At 47.3% G+C, this 16,660-nt stretch overlaps 1 protein-coding gene and 1 long non-coding RNA gene across 13 annotated transcripts in view; both read right to left on the reverse strand.

Moving 5' to 3' along the window:
* PRRC2B (proline rich coiled-coil 2B) overlaps nt 1-10,615 on the reverse strand; it is a 46,716-nt gene extending 36,101 nt beyond the window's left edge. For 7 of the 12 annotated variants that reach the window (XR_014855479.1, XR_014855480.1, XM_085076979.1 and 4 more), the window contains exon 1: nt 10,404-10,614. The gene's annotated coding sequence lies outside the window, so the exon portion shown is untranslated. Of the gene's footprint in view, nt 1-9,142; nt 9,242-10,273; nt 10,295-10,403 lie in introns of those variants that run through there. The other 5 variants (XM_085076981.1, XM_085076978.1, XM_085076986.1 and 2 more) reach the window with 4 other exon arrangements.
* Nucleotides 10,616-12,573: 1,958 nt separating this feature from the next.
* Nucleotides 12,574-14,932, reverse strand: LOC146429880 (uncharacterized). The gene is made up of 3 exons (XR_014855481.1): nt 14,753-14,932; nt 14,061-14,162; nt 12,574-13,682 (listed from the first exon to the last, which is right to left on the reverse strand). It is a non-coding gene; the product is annotated as an uncharacterized LOC146429880 (long non-coding RNA).
* Nucleotides 14,933-16,660: the final 1,728 nt, after the last annotated feature.

The following is a 16,660-nucleotide window of genomic DNA, read 5'->3' on the forward strand; positions in this document are numbered from 1 at the left end:
AAAGCCATTTCTGATAAAAATCGTGATTCATTTAGAACTGAACTGCCAGCCTGCATGCTCATTATTAGGAGAGCTGGAAGCAGAAGGCACATGCTGATGCTGACAAGTGAAAACTGACAGCCTCGGCAGAGCCTCTGACCTGTGCTCAGGGCTCCTGTGCCCCACAGCTGACCCTGAAGAAAGCAATATCCCCTGTCACAGAGAAATCATAAAAAAAAAATCAATCACCAGCATTTCTGCAAGGTTTCTCTCTAGGTTTATAAAGGTCTGTGGGGGAAGGTTTGCTATCAGTTTCAGAGTGGAGTGTAGCTCTTCCCATTCTCAGGATTTGCAGTGTCTCCTGTTATATCCAGGGACAGCACCAGAGAGCAAAACACTGTGTCTGAGCAATCACAAAATACTGCAGTATGACCAATTCCATCAGAGATCCCAGGATACAAATAAATGCACCAGGAACACTTGGGCAGAGAGCTCCAATGCCCAGGCGTCCTCATGTCCACACTGTACTGCCCTAGATCTGATTTTTGGGTATTGACCCTGCCTTTTAAAGAGGTAAATTCTAATCCAGAGAGCAAGTGCCATTTTAATGTCTTAAAGACATCAGACTTACAAACATACAAGTCTTGGAGCTACAGCAGGCATCTATCAAGCATGTCCTAAAAACAATCCATCTGAAAACCTGGAGCTGCTGGCACTGGTAACAACTGGAAACCCCTGAGCTGAAAACACAGCCAAATGGGGGGACTCCTGACAAACAGGATTGTCTGTGAAGCTCTTTGCAAATCTATGTATGCAGGAGGCTGGGCTGCTGGTGTTTTATTCACAAGACTTCAATGGAGCTTGAGTACCTGGAAGTCAGCCAGCCTTAGCTGAGCAGGGCAAACAGATTTATGAAAGGTAACACACATACTAGAAAGAGTCACTTCAGCTACTCACACACCACTGAGCTCTACACCCAGCCCAGTCCTGACTATTGCAGACCTCCACTCCTTGCTCACTTTACAACAGCACTCACCAACACAAAACAAAGCAACAGGGTGGAAATTAACAGTGAAAGGGTTTTTCTCCACAAGAAGGAAGATTTCTGATGTGTAATTTTATACAAATTGTTCAGAAACTCACAGGTTGGAAAAGCTAAACAGTACTTTCAGAAGAGAAAAGTGTCTGGACTGATGTTAAACTGAAATACATTGTGGTTTCAAATGTTACCGGCAATGTGAAACCTTCTAAAAAACACAGTATAGTTTTACAGGAGATTAATGGTGCTCACTATTTAAATACACACATGGGTCAATTTTACTGGTACTTCCATAGCTAAACATTTATCTGTCAACACAGAGATACCACTACTTCTCCTGGAACATGTCCCACCAAGAACCACCTATTTGTCAAACATTCACCACCTGCCTCAGCGATGAAAGACACCACTGGCTGCCCTTGGAGGGCTTTGGTGAGACACTGTGATCACCTGCCCAGGGACTTGCTGTCAGATGCACTTATATCCTGCAGAAACCCTGTCTGGACCATGCAGGGATCATGAGCCTAGCAGGGAAGGGCAATCAGTTCCCAGCAGAGGTTGCTTAGTAAGGCAAGGAGCAACGGGAGAATATCAGCATCCAAATACAAAGTCAATGGGATCAATGCAGAAGAGCTGTGCAGCAGGCAGAGGCTGTAGCAAGAGTCTAAGCCACAAAAAACCTCTTGCTGTCATTCTACTGCATTTTTTTCCAGAGGGAGATGCCAAGATCTGCTGGTACACCTGAAAAAAGCCCTGCCAAGATCTGAATGTAACACCAAACGTGGTGCCAGAAAATGGCACCAAATCCTGCCAGACAGGGAGAAGCAAGTCAGGAGTCTGCAGTGCAGAGAAAAGACACCTCATCACCAAGCTCCTGATTCACAAGAAGGACCCTCCTTGCTTAGCTCAATAGGTATATTTGGTGGTACCAGTTCTTTTAATCCTGCACAATTCCAGCTGCTCTCCATCTCCCATGAACCTTGGCTCAGGGAATGCAAGACCAGGATAACATCTCCCATGATTTATTGCAGAGGTATGCTGTTGGCCAAGCAATACTGTTGGAAGTCGTCTGCCAGAGGACTTGACAGAAGTCAAGCCCCATCCTCAGACCTCTCTAAGTCAAGCCTCTGGGATTTGAAACATGGAGCAGGACTGTGAGGAGGAGAGGCAGAGTCCTCTGGACAGTGGATCTATCCTTAACTCCACATTGTGGAGCTCTACAGACAGAGGTAAAACACAACAGGGAGGCAGGGCAGAAAGGGCATGTCCTGTAAGATGACCTGACCTCAGTTGCTCAGTTCTGTCTTCACCAAGCTCACCTGCTGGCTGCCCCCTCTTCTAAATGTACCAACAGGTAGGGAAGCACAACTACTGTCAGTGAACTGCACAGTTCTAGAGAGATCTTTGCAATGTCAGGTTTGGCTTTAAAATACAGAAGCTTCACCTCTCTGCTAAACAGCTCTTCCAGTGCTGGGGAGGCAGGCAAGGCAAAGGCAGCCAGAGAGGCTGGAATTGTAACTTACTGTAAAACAGATAAAGCAGACTGGAGTCTGGAGAATAGCTCAATTGTATTTACACAAAAACATTAACGAGTTCTGTGGTCCTTTCTGTGCACGCTGGACAGACAATACCACACCCTGGAAAGGAGCCCTGACCTCCAGTAATTGAGGGTGCAGACAAAGAAATAGTTCATCCTGAGTATGCAAGACTATGGCACAGAGCAAAAAAAACAACCTAGTCAGAAGGCTGGTCCACAGCCCACAGAAAGTACTTATGAGATCCTGTGCCCATGAAACTTGCCCTGTTTTTCAAGCAGAAAACCCAAGGTGTACAGTGAATTCTTTCCTTGAAAGGAGTCTCTGTTTGCAACAGCCCACCAGAGAAACAGCCAGTTTCACCCATCTGCCCCATCATGCTGTAGAGAAGGAACTGACCTGCTGGTGCCAGCTTGTCAGGAAGGTATAACCTTATCTCCAATCCAAGAGGAAGTGCTGCAGGGCTTTCACAACCTGCAGGGAAGCAGGAAGGTATCTAATGTGCAACAACCTGGAGGCACCAGCTACCAGCTTTACACTCCTTACCCTCTCAGCCAGGCCACGAAGGTATTAAATGAGACAAGACCCAGCATAAACTGAAATAAAAGAGCCTACTTCTTTGCTGTTCCACATTTCAGAGGCAAAACTCAGGGAGGACAGAGCAGCTCAGTTCAGCAAGGATCACCTGTGGCCTCAACAGGTCCAGATCCCAACCCCTCTGGTACACAAGGAAAGGGAAGTGACTTCGTGATCTCCACGAGCTGCCTGCCCAACAAGGCTCATATTCAATGCAAATCTTTACCCTTAGAGCTGTACTTTCACTCTGCCTCCCCTACCACCAAGGATCAGAGCTGAAACACACGACCCTCAGCCTCCAACATCATTCTGCCTTCCACTCTGCCCTGCTCAGGTTCTTCTGAGGTATCAGCGTCCAGGGAGAACACACAGATACAACATCCTGTTCCCTCAACACCAAAGCAAGGAGGCTGATCACGAGCAAGCAATTTAAATCCAAATACAAAAGAAACACCTGGCATAATGCTCTGTTGGCAAAACTTGTTCAGAAAGCTCCTGGTAACATTCAGCTGAGCTGTACGGTAAATTGGGCATTTAGGTATCTGAGCAACAATAACAAACTGTGAATAGCTGGTGGGGATCTCCTGATGGGTAACAGGGCTGGCACTATCAGTCCAAGGCAGCAGAACAGTTTGCTCAACACTGGAGACAGCAAGAGGTTCCAGAGCTCAGGTCCCTGCTCCAGCCACCCAAACCTGCATGCCAAGACCCTCAGAGAAAATGCAGCTCTTGATCACAAAGAAGCAATTTGCAAAGAAGAATCAAACGAGGAAATGCCCTGCAGCAGCACCTGCCATGTGCAGAACACTCCCTTCCAGTGGAAAGGACTGTCCACTGGCACAGAAATTGGACCCAACCCTGCCTACTGCTCCCAAGGAGCCCACAAGGGCAGGAGGCACCCACACAAGTACAAACTGTTTTCAGGCACTGCACCAGACCGTAGGTCTGACAGATAAAGGCAAAGACTCTTCCATAACTAAAAATAAACACCATTGCATGCTATGGTTGTGGAAGTCCCTTAGTCCTGATACTCCTTCCTACACAAACTTTTAAAAGTCATCGCCATAACGATATGCATATAACCAGGTGAGATACGGCAAGAGTAGTATAGGTGAAACACCAGTGCTGCCAGCTCCAGAACCCAAACATAAGGTTCCAAAACATTACATGCAGCTTATCTTGGGAGAGCACTACCCATCCAGGGCCACCATTGGCCAATGGAGAATGTCTCTCTGTCAAACATTTCACAAATCCCTCACCACATCCCAAGCTCAGCAACTTGTTCCATCTCTCGGCAGTGAACATGAATTTTATAGCAAACAAGCACAGAGAAAAGCAGAGATGTCACAGCTCCAAGAGATGAAATCAGAGTAAAGCTGGCAGTCCTCTGGGTTAACAGGCCTTTTTTTCAGGAACAGATACAGCTCTTTCCACACAAATGCCATCAGCTGTTGAGTAAGCTGCTCTGTTTTCTCTGCAGTCTCACGAAGGATCACAATGGAATGGCGATGTGGATGTTTACCTTGAGCCTGATGAGCCTCACAATAAAATCTGGACTTTGGTAACACCTTTCCACTCTCAGATTGCCTGCTGACTTCAGGGCCTCAGTTCCCACTCAGCTTATGCACAGAAGGTTTTCTTTATGAAGAGATAAAACCCAATGCTATTGATTAGCAGGCAGACGATCCCTCACTGCAAGGGACAAGCAAGGGAGAGGTTCCTTTACACCCCTTCTGAGATCCTGTTCCTCCCCAAGGCACTGCTGGGAGCTCCCCTGGCAGGTACATGCTGCAGGGCACAAAGCTACCCTGGCAAGAGCTGAGTAGCTCTTTCTCTATCAGATTTCTCCCAATTCCCACAGCCATCAGGACTGATGCAGCTGGTTCAAGCCATTAATAAGATGACAAGCAGTCCAGACAAGCCTGCAGTTCATAAACACTGCAGAGGCTGAAGCTTCCAAGGAAGTCTTCCTCCAGTTTCCCCATTCTGAACAGCACCAGGGCAATGCAGCATTGCACAGCAATTCTCCTTACAGGAAGCCTATTCATGGGAGCCATTTGCACTACAAATGAGTGCCAAGGATGATAACAGGAATGTGATGGGAAAGGGGTACAAAGTGGTAAGAAAGCACCTTACATGTGTTGTGATTCAGTACTCTGAAGAAAGAGGCTTTAGACATCCTTAGGAAGCTTTAGCTTTTCCGGAGAGCTAAGCAACTCGGACTATGCCCAGGACATCTGGACTACGCCAAGCCAGACACGAAGTGAAAACATTTCACAGATGCTTTAATTTACATAGATATTTGCAGTGCATAACTGACAAGGTGTGTAAGCGTCATCACTTCTACTTTCCAGATAGGAAAACGACACCGCAGAACTCTGCAGCTAAGCTAAGTGGCAGAGCAAGAAATAGAGCCTTCATCTCCCACTTTCTGGGGTTGAAAACCACCCTGTGAATCACACTGCCCTGCCTGACGCTGTGGGGCCAGCAGCAGCATGAAGTCCTGCTCCAGAGGAGCTCTGGGAGGAGCAGGTCCCTGCATGCTGGGATGGGGAATGCTGCGAACACCTCCTAAATGAACCACCCCATACACTGCTTTCACTGCAACAGGATCACAGGCATCATTAGAGGCAACACTTAGCTCAGATGCGGAACAGTAACACCATAACAACACTCAAGATCACATGAATCTGCTTCTGAATGACGGTTCTTGAAGCTTGGTTATTTCAATAAAAGGTAAAACCATACTTATTATTGTAGCCGTGAAGGAGCACCTCTTGAACATGTCCCTACTCCCCTGCCTGCTTCACAGCCCACTCCCAACTCTGAACAACATCACTCGAGGCTTTTGTGCAGCCTCCCGGCCCACATACAGGTAGGAAGAGCTGAAGAACTTACCCCGCAGCAGAACTCTTCCAAAAAAATCACTATATTCCCACACAGTAAGTGCCTGGGGGAGGCAAAGTCCCAGTGCAAGCTCTTCAAATCTGCCTCTATTCACTCCCTGGAGCACCATCACTACAATTCCCATCTAAATGTCTCAATCACTAACCAGGAATGATTCTTCCACCAAATCTCTTCTATAAGGATGCTAGTTGCACAAATACTAGGTAGCCTACTACTCTTAAGTGCTAACCACCTGAAATCCAAAGGCTATCAAGGATGCTCCCAACAGCTAACTGAAGCTTGGAAGACATCTGAAGCACTACAGTCCAACAGAGTGGTCCTCTTGGCCAATCCTAGAGGGTTGTTAGCAAGTCCTCACTTTGTTCCTGGTAATTTTTCCCATATTTCTTCACACATAAGCCCCATATTTCTTCACGCATAAGCCCAGCTCAGCTGCACATTTCAAACTTGGTCATTGCCTCTTCCCTTTCTCCCAAGGTAGGACTGTTTTCATCAGTCCTTCACAAATTAATACCTGCAGTCTCTTGAAGATGTAACAGGGAGCTCACTTATTCCACCCCTTCTCGCCTTTTCACCCTGTCCAGACTAGTAACACTCTCCTGAAAATTTAGGTGGCAGAATCAAACAGTGTATTTTGGCTGCAAGTTCAATAAGCTCCTGCAGAACTGCATACCCACCTTTTAAAATCTTCTGTCCCCACACACCCCTCAGCACAGCAGGTCAAGCTGCTTCACAACCAACCAATGCCACAGGGAATTACAGAACAATACAGGACTACTAAAGCAGCCTCCAGTCCACTTCAGTTACGGTCCAAATGCTCCCAGACAATAAAAAAACAACTCAGGATTTACGGCTATATGCATCTGAACAGCTTTGCTCTGAAATAAACAGCTCATAAGCTCCAACTGCTCTGTTACTTTTGCACAAGAAGGACATGTGCATGCAGGGAACATCCTGAATTCTAGTACAAGTTACTAACAGAACATGAGCCCAAGCTATGTTTCAGTGAGGCTGAATATAATACAATGTCCTGCTTTAGCCCCACTTTATCCTTGTGGAGGAAGGACAAACTCTTTAAACAACCCAGATGTGTGCAAAATCCACCCTCAGAGGGTGCTTTCCTTTTGTTAACGAAGTCACTTAATTTCAGAAGCTCGAAAAAGCTGTTCTGTGATACAGAGAGCTGCAGCTCCCCAGCCTTTACCTGTTCTCTGTGCTCTCACCTCATTGTCTGACACCTGAAAGAACCACCCTTGTATTCCTTCTGCTCCAAATGAGAAATTAGTTAAGGAGCTGTGAAATTATCGACCTATTAGGAGAATGAGTCAGTGCCACATGAAAAACAAAACCCACTTACAAGGCAGGATCAGCTGAAGAGCAAGGTCTGATACTGAGACAACAGCTCAGTGCCAAGTTGCAGAATAAATAAGGAATGTAGTAAAAAGAAAGGGAACCAGAGAGGCCCAGCCCTTGGAATAAACCCTCTCCTAAAGCTACCATCCTGAATCACTAAGTTCCTCCTGATCATACTGCTTCTATTCCTCCAAAATGAACATACACAATTATAAGTGGAAATGCCACTAGATCAACATCTCTTTGTAGACTACCATCATGAAAGAGAAAAAAAAAAAAAAAAAACAACAAAAGGCTTACTACTATTTTCAGCAGCACTCACACCTAGCCCGGCTCGCCCTTAAATACTTTCAATTACTCAGGTAAGCACAATGAAGGCCTTGAGCAAGCAGCACTCTTGAACAGGCAGGTAATTCTGTAGAGGATCATCTCACAGGCTGCTCTGCACAGCTCAGGCAAACCCCAGCAGCACCAGGGTCCTTGTTTTCCTCAGTCACACCTCAGGTGTGATCCCAGCAGGACAAGGCCACACACAGGGCACTGGGGGTTGTCTGTCTTACACCATCACTCAGGTACCACGGGGAGCTGCGTCAGACAAACACACTCTGATGCCACTACCACCTTCAGGAGGCTGTTCAAATAAATTAGCCTTTGAAGTTGGCCTTTACACAAAGCTTTATTAAAAGGCTTTATTAAGCTGTCACTGTTAAGTGAAATAATTTTAAGAAAAAATATTTAAGAATATTACTCACTTATTGAAACAAAAATACTTTTAAATCCTGCATGTCCCTTCCAGCATCTTTATGGATTATTTACTCACTTTTCCAGTTTCAGCCAGTTGGCTGAGCTGCCCTTTTAAGATCTCATGCACACAGAGAAAAAAGACAAAAAAGTTCAGAGTTCATCCAAAAAAATGCGTTGTAAGACCAAAGCAAATTTCTCTGAATTTAGAAAAAAAACAAGGCACCATATAATGATGAATTTGGAAACCTATACTAAACATTTGCCTTAACGTCTTTTTTTTTTTTTAGGAAAGGTATCTGTCAAATCATGTAAAAATTTGTTTTCTTAACAGTGAAGACTGCTGAAAGCATCCTCAAATGTGTGATACCTAGTTTACTCAACCATGCAGAAAAGCAGACCAGACTAATGAACAAAAAAAAGGAATCAACTTGTACTCAAGGCACTTAACAAATTAAGCACAAAATCAAAATACAGCTAACAACAGATGTACTCACACTGGCTTGAGGAAACAACAAAGCAGCGACTCCAAACAGTATCTGCAATTTTCCAAGTATTATTTTTAACGAGAATGTTTACATTTTAACATGAAAAACACTATGGGAGAGGTGTTGTTTAATCTAACCCCAAAATCCTCTGCTAACTACAAAGAACTTCTTAAAAAGAAGCAGTATCACCCATGATGAGCCCACAAAGACCTCATGGACAACAGATGAGCTACTGATAAAACCCGTGCTCATTTACAACCTTTCACTTGGACTGAAAATGCAAGAAACTATTTTGTATTTTCAGTCAGAAATCAGCCTGAAAACATTGCTTTCCATCCTCTCTTTAAATTCCACTTTCAGCATATGGTCTTAGTCTCCCTACCTCTACCAGGTGACTTTACTCTCCAGTCTCTGGCTAAGAGCACTAGTATTTGGAACACTGGGCTTTCACTACCTCACTGACCACTGAACATGGAAAAGGTACAAAATTAATGTCCTGGCCGGTCTACATCAGAGAAACATACTCATCAGGAAGTGATTCTCCAAACTTGGGCTCTCCAAGACAGGGACCAGCTATTTATCCATCATGGAAGAACCCATTCCAGTGGAGGCCTCAGGTGAATCTGTAAGACAAGGCTTAACAAAACCAAAACTTCCACTATAAACCTGGAATCAGTGCTGGAAGGGGTGGGATGCCTTCCCCCCAGGAGAGTATGTAGACACTGCAATGTGCTTATACTTTATACCCGTTCCTAGAAAGAAACAAAAACTATTGAAGTCCTAAATGTTTATGCTTATTGTGCCTTATCACCCCAAACCCCAGTAACGTCAATATACAAACATCTGAGGAGTAGATACTCAATGTGTATCTCACCCTCTGCACACCCAGAAGACAGAAACCAAATAAAACAACTTTTCTACCAAATCCCACAACTCCCACCTCGTTCAAATCCCTTACGGCAGCTTTGACTTTGGAGATCAGTTTTTTTGGGGTTTTTTTTAAAGAAAAAAATCCTCCAAATTCCCAACCAAGACGACTAAAACCACCCCCCGGAGAAGATGCTCAGCACGTGTCCCAGGACCCGCATTAGGTTTTCCCCAGCTTGCAGCATAGCTGCTCCCACACAGAGATGAAAAACTCATTCCTGAACAACAAAAAAAAAAAAAACCAACCAAACCCTACAACGTCTTTCCAAACCTACCGAACGAGCTCGCCCAGCGCACAAACTCCATCCTCGCTCCCCCCGCCCCAGCCGCATTTCGGCCTCAGCGGCCCTTTTGTAGCTCCGGCACAATAACAAACCGGCCGAGCCTTCTGGATGCCACCCCCCCTTGTTTTGCTGAGACACACACGGCGCGACAAAAATATCTTTGTGTCACACTCCAGACGACGAAGAAAAACAACCTGCCTTTGCGGCGGGGAGCCCCCCGCCCCGGCTGCACCCGCCGGGGAGCGCGGCGGGCAGGGTGCGGTTCGGTTCGGGGCCGCAGCCCGGACAAGAGGCCCCGGGCCCGGGCGGCCCCGCCAGCCCCACCGGGGATGGGCCCGGGCAGGCCCCGCGGCGGCCCCGGCCCCGCAGGGAGAAGGGGGGCGGCTCGCACGATAAACACCGGCGGCTACGGCAGCGGACAACTGCGGGGAGACCCCTCGCAACCCGCCCGGGGGAGCCGCCCGAGCCGGGAGGCCGCGGGGTGCCGCAGCCGGTGGCTCCGGCTCCATTTTAGCGCTGCCTCGTCCCACCTTCCCTCTCCCTCCCCTTCCTCCTCCCCCCCGGCCCCACTCACCGCCCCGAATATCCGCGGCCGCCGCCGCCGCCGGCCCCCGATACCCACCTGTGGTGGTGGCGGGGAGCCGGGGGTGCCTGCGGAGCCGGGTGCGGACGGTCGATGAGCGCGGGGCGCGGCGGATGGCGGCGGATTGCGCGGGGCGGCGGCGGCGGCTGCGGCCGATCCGGGCACTCGCTGCCTCCTCCTCCTCCTCCGCCTCCCGCTACCGGCCCGGCCCCGCCGCACAGCGCCCTCTGCAGGGCCCCGCCGGCACCGCGGGGCGGCGCTGAGGGGAAGGAGCTCGCTGAGGGGACACGGAGCTGCTGGAGAGGGTCCTGAGGAGAGCAACGAGGGGATTTGGAGCTGGAACAGCTCCCTGGTGAGGAGACACTGCAGCAGCTGGACCGGGCTAGTATGGAGAAGGGAAGGCTGAGAGGAGCTCTCAGCAATCCATATAAACATCTCCAAGGGGTGTCCGAGGATGGTGCCAGACTCTCTTCAGTGGTGCCCAGCGACAGGACAAGGAGCAATGGCCACAAATTAAATACAAGACGTTTCCCCTCAACATGATAAACAGTTTCTTTACGCTGAGGGTGACAGAGCTCTGGAACAAGTGCCCAGGGAGGGCCTGGAGTCTCCCTCTCTGGGGACATTCCAAACCCACCGGGTGCATTCCTGTGTCACCTGCTCCAGGTGACCCTGCCGTGGTCTCCAGAGGTCCCTTCCAACCCCAATTAATCTGTGATTCTGTGAGGTCTCCTCAGAGGGACACAGAGCTTCTGGAGTGGGCCCAGGGGAGGGCAACGAGGATGACTGGGAGACTGGAGCATCTCTCTTATGAGGAAAGGCTAATCCCTACAACCACCTCAGCTCAAGCCACCTGTGCCAGGGAAGACATCTTCGAAGGGGCACCAGAAGTTTTTCCCTCTCATTTTTGTGACCCCAGAGCTGTGGGGTAATGACAGGGACATGGAGTGATGACAGACCCATGGGGATTCCTGTCCAACCTGAGAGGGAGCAGAAAACACTGCTGCAGGCTGCCTGTTGTTCCCCCCTGGTTTCATGGGCAGCAGGTTTAAAGGCAACCTGGAGGATCTGCCCCTTGGAAGGACTTCAGTCCAGAAATATCTTTTAATTTGTTCTGTCATTAAGGATGATGGAAATGAATGCAGTAGAGCAAGGCAGTCACTCCTCTCCCAAAACACTCTACAGAGCCATAAAACACCAGAAGTCTCACCAGCACAGTCCCTGCTCCAGCTGAAAACAGCTTCAGGTCGACACAACCCAAGCAGAAGCACTGACAAGAAATTGGCACTAAAGATAGTGTTGTAAAACTTACTGCAAATTGCAGTTTCTCTGCCCAGTGGATCTTTTATAGCTTTGGAGATGTGGTCACCTTGCACCCAAGGACAGAGCAGCCTCTCTTTAATTCTCCTTCCCTGTCCTGTAACACACACAGGTGTCTGTCAGTGTGACATTTGGTGACAAAAGGCCAGTCTGCAGGTACACATGCATTTATGTCTCAGGGACTGTCCAGCAGTTCTGAAAAATGGTGCATATACACATACATATATATTTATGTATATGGGACAAGCACCTGGGCAATTGCTGGTCTCATGCAAATGCACTCTTTAGCTTATTCCTGGGTCACAAGTCATGTGCTGTCACCCACATGCCCTTGCCCATGAAGGGAAGGTGGCTTTAGAGGAATTTTGCAGCACATTTCCCCAGTGCAGGCAGTGCCTCAGGAGGAACAGTTCCTACCTCTCTCCACATTACAGGAACGGCGTAAGGCTGGGCACCCGGATTGCTGCTCATGAGAGATGTGTCTGATCTCAAACAGTCATCAAGAGTAATGCAGAGGGAAGAAATGCATGAACAGCTTTCTAGACCATATGGGATGTTCCTACAGTTGATCTGCACTGCTATTGAAGTTGCCAGGCACTGAGCTACCAAGAGATGCACCAGCACTGCTGAAAACCATCATCTGGTTGTCAGATGTCCTTTTCTGCATATCAAAGTACTACACTACTCCTGCCCCTTTGGTGTCTCATCTCATCTTTCTAGAAGTGTTTGACTGGGCCAGAGAGAGGAGGCCAATGCCCTCCACTTCTCTCCTTACAGTAACCCACCCTCCTTCCTGACATTGCCCAACTCCTGCTCTCAGCAACTTGCAAGAAGCCAGGGCATTAGTTTGGTGCACTTAACTACTTCTTTCTCCATCAGTCAGACAAGTACACACAAATACAAATAGCTCTTCTAACCTGCTTCCTGCCCATACAAACCTCACTGTCCTCCATGAGAGCAACAACAGGTGCACAGTCACAAGAAGCCACCCAAAAGCATTAACATTTCCCTTCTGGAGATCAGGAATGTGGGCTCCCCTCACTTTCAGTGAGTCATGCAGACACCTACAACCCCCACCATCGGCGGGTGACTCACACAGGTTTGTCCAGGTCAGCACTATCCACACCTGCTGCTGTAATAAGCACTTCTCCGAAGGTCTCCTGTGCATCTCCAAGGCAACAATCCAAGGCCAAGGGAATAGATGCGCCAATTAAAGAAAAAATTAATGCAAACTGTTGTGGAGATCAAAAGGCTAAAGTATACAAATAAAAGACTATTGTACATTCATTACCAGGTGCGTACACTGCAGTGCCCACGAGCTCCTGGCTTTTCCACCTGTGCCCAGCAGTGTGCCAGGGCCAGCTCTGGAATTCTGCAAGTCTGGCTCAGGACTGCATTAGGGCTGGGTTTTCCACCCCCTCACTGTTCAAAGCTGGGCACAATCTGAATAATCAGAGGACACAGCTTGTCTCTACCACCACAGGGAAGAGTGTGGCTCCTCTACATCCTGGTCCATTGCATGTGGTCCATGGGGACACCATCAGACCTTGGCATAAGGTGAGGAATTTCCGTGCAGCTCTTCAAAAGACCTGCACCACCTCTCACCAGCCTGTGTATAAACCAAAACAACTGGTGTAAGGTGAGAGCTGGTGGGATTCGATCCACAACAGACTGTGAGGGAGGAGTGTCAACAGTGAGAAGACATTTGGGCAGAGACTGGAGAACAGGTTTCATCTGGATGAAGTCCAGTGCACAGCTCTATGCAGGATCTATTCTGAACAAACAGCTCGCCCACTCTGGTTTTTCACCTGTTCCAGAGACCTTAACAAATTATCTTGTCCCTGAACAAGAGAGTCAAACTCTGGAGTGTTCTGCTTCCTTCTTCCAGGACTAATTACAAGTGAGAGCAGAAATCCTGCTGTGTGCTTCATCCTTCCTAAGTGAGAAATCCTGCCAAATAGAAAACCCCCATTACAGAGGACTTAGAACCCCAGTATAGGATAAGCATTTACAGAAATGTCTTCTGGTATCAGGCCTCCTAGATATAAGAGATTTTCTATTATATTCTACAGCTTCTGCAAAAATTTGCTCTGAATCCATCAGTCCCTGCCCCTGCCTTGCACCAAGCAGGGTGATTTACAGGCTAAATGCTCCTGTGCCATTTAGCTATCACTTTGTTCAGCTGTAAATGGCAGCCTGCACTGCAGGACAGGGCCTTACTGCCCTCGCAGTCATTCACAAAACCCCACAATACACTTGGAAAAAGCAAAGTGATCCTTCTCTGTTCCCCATCCAGAGGCCATTTGGCAGCACAAAGTACACATTTACCTTAGCAGGTCAGGTCACAGTCCTTCCAGTTTTCCATCTGTCAGACATCAGCCAACATCAGCTGCTGCAGGAGACACACGCAATGGTCAGTTGTGGAATAACCTGTCCACGGGAGAATATGCTTTATAATTCCATGAGGTAGGAGCTGTTTATGCCCTGAAGCATGAAAATCATTTCAAATTCAGTTGTGTCTAAATCAAGAATGCCTCATGCCTGCACTGACTTCATTAGCTCATCGGAGACAGCTACAGGGAAATTCAAGCCTGCAACTAAGTGAGCAGGGCCTTAGGACCCAAAACCCAGTCAGCAAGAACATCAATAGAGTTGAGCTGTCATATTTGAGAGGTGGGAGAGAAGACATGAGTAGCTCTGGCAGCTCTCTGTAATCCCACGTATGAGGCTGTGTTATCCAAATATAAGGAAATGTTTTGAAAGCCAGACCTCAAGTAGAACAAAGGGACACTGGGTCTCAAATATAAAAGATTTTTTCCCCTCTTATCTAAGACCTAATATCAATAGAGATGTTTCTCAAGAAGTATAAAGAGGTATTCTGATGAGAGAGGAAACTGGAGCCTTTCACCTATCTAAACTGAAATAGTGTATGAAATACTGGAATGGGAAAAGAGTATGAAAACCCAGGAATCCTGGCCTTTACTCCAAACTGGGTTAATTGTGATAATTGTGTTACTTACTGCTTCTTCTAGCTGCTGGATCAGGTAGAGGCTGTTGTTTTTTATTCCTTTGCAGCCCATGGGAGTTGCAGGCTCTGTATGAAAACAAGATGCCATGAAAGTGTTTGTTTGCCAGGCTATTGTCTGTCCTTTTAAAGGCTGCAGACCCACTCCATTCTTCATGAGAAAATGCTGGCTGCCTGAAGGACAAACCAAAATGACTATTTAAGGCACTAAAAATGGAAATCATTTAAAACAGAGCTGATTAAAAGGAAGAAACTATTCTTCCAATGAAAAGTGAATTGCTTTCAGCTGGCCTGAGCACTGAGCTTTGCTTGCAACAAAAACCAAATACCAGTTGTCTGATAGTGCAAGTATTTTGGAGGCACTTCATTGGCCATGACTTCAGTTTTTCCTTGTGCATAACTGCAAAACAAGTCTACTGCTTCTGCTCATCCTGGCTTGGTGATTTTTCCTTTGGCTGTGCTGTTCAGAAGCCAGCAAGGCTGTTCTTTAAGGAGTTTTAAAGCCCAGCCTTTCTTACTACATCCACTTGGAAGCCCTCACACAACCTTGGTTGCTTAAATAGCAAAAGGTTCAAGAGAAAAAAAATCAGGAAACATCACATACCTTTCTCACAACATGACAGCTTCTGCTCTTCAAAAGACTCCAAAGATTGTTGGTGACATGCTGAGTTTTCAGCACATTCAGAAAACAGAGGAAAACAGGGAGATGGAGGTGCAAGTACTAAAGTTTTGTCAGGCAAAGACTTGGGTGTTTTTTTCAATACAACACTCACTTCCAAAACACACAGAAAAGCACTTGTAGAAGCACCTGGGTTTTTTTCCAGTTAGCACCTCTGTTTACTCTATCAAAGCCCCCTTCTTCAAAGAGGTTGGGGGAAAAATCCAAGACAAATAAGGGGATCCAGTTATTTGACATAGAGTGCTGAAAGGTGTATCTCAAAACACAAGGGATATTTCTGATAAAGGTAAGACATCCCTGTGTTAGCTCAACCTGTCTGACTCTTAGGACAATTCATAGGCAGATCACTGGATTATATAAATATGTCAAACTCCTTTCACTCTAAATCTGAAGATCAGTCCAGATTTAAACTAACAAATTTGTTTATCCTGAAACCCTCATAATGGCCATAATTTTGGTCAGGATGTGAGTTCATGAACACTTTTGCATTCATGGTTCCAACCTTCCGCCACAACAATCTGATGCCTCCCTTCCATGTGTGGCAAGGCAGCTGCTGCTTCACAGTTCCAAAATATCTTGCTTCACCCTGACTAAGGGAGCTATCAGCTGCTTCTGAATGTGCTGAAGCTGATGAGAATGAGTGGATTTGGGTAGAGCTGCAGCCCCTGCTGTAAGCAAACCAGCTCTTGCTGTCCCTGCCGAGCGTGGCTCTGATCAGTGACAGGATGATCACAGCCCAGGCAGCGTGTGAATCCTGCACACGTGCAGAGACAGAAATGGAAACTGCAATTAACAGGCTGCAGGATGCACTTCCAGGGCCCCAAAGCCAAGGCCGTTGTTTAGAACACCTCCAAAGCTGCAGCATTTCCTTTTCCTTGGGGAATTAGTGAAATAACTCCTCTTTAGTGAGTGTTTTTTTCCTCATGACTAGATTTGTCCCTTCTGTCTCAGGAGATCACACGTGGTCCCTTTTGAGTTCAGCTTCTTCTTTAATTATTAACACAATTCCTAAATATTTCAGTGAGTGCTAACTACCTCTGCTCAGAGAAAACACAGCATCTGCCCAAAAAGCTCCATCCACCTCCTGTCCCTCTGTCCCTGTGTCCCTGCTCCCTTCGGGAATGGCCACATGGCTGGGGGTGTAACTTCCCACGGAACTTTGGCTTGTTGTGGGAGCACAAGGCGCAGCTCCCGGGGCACGGGGGGTGTCGCAGGGCAGGGGAC

The sequence above is a fragment of the Lichenostomus cassidix genome, chromosome 17 (assembly GCF_008360975.1).
Source record: "Lichenostomus cassidix isolate B80296 chromosome 17, HeHo_3.0, whole genome shotgun sequence".
Lineage (NCBI taxonomy): Eukaryota > Metazoa > Chordata > Aves > Passeriformes > Meliphagidae > Lichenostomus > Lichenostomus cassidix.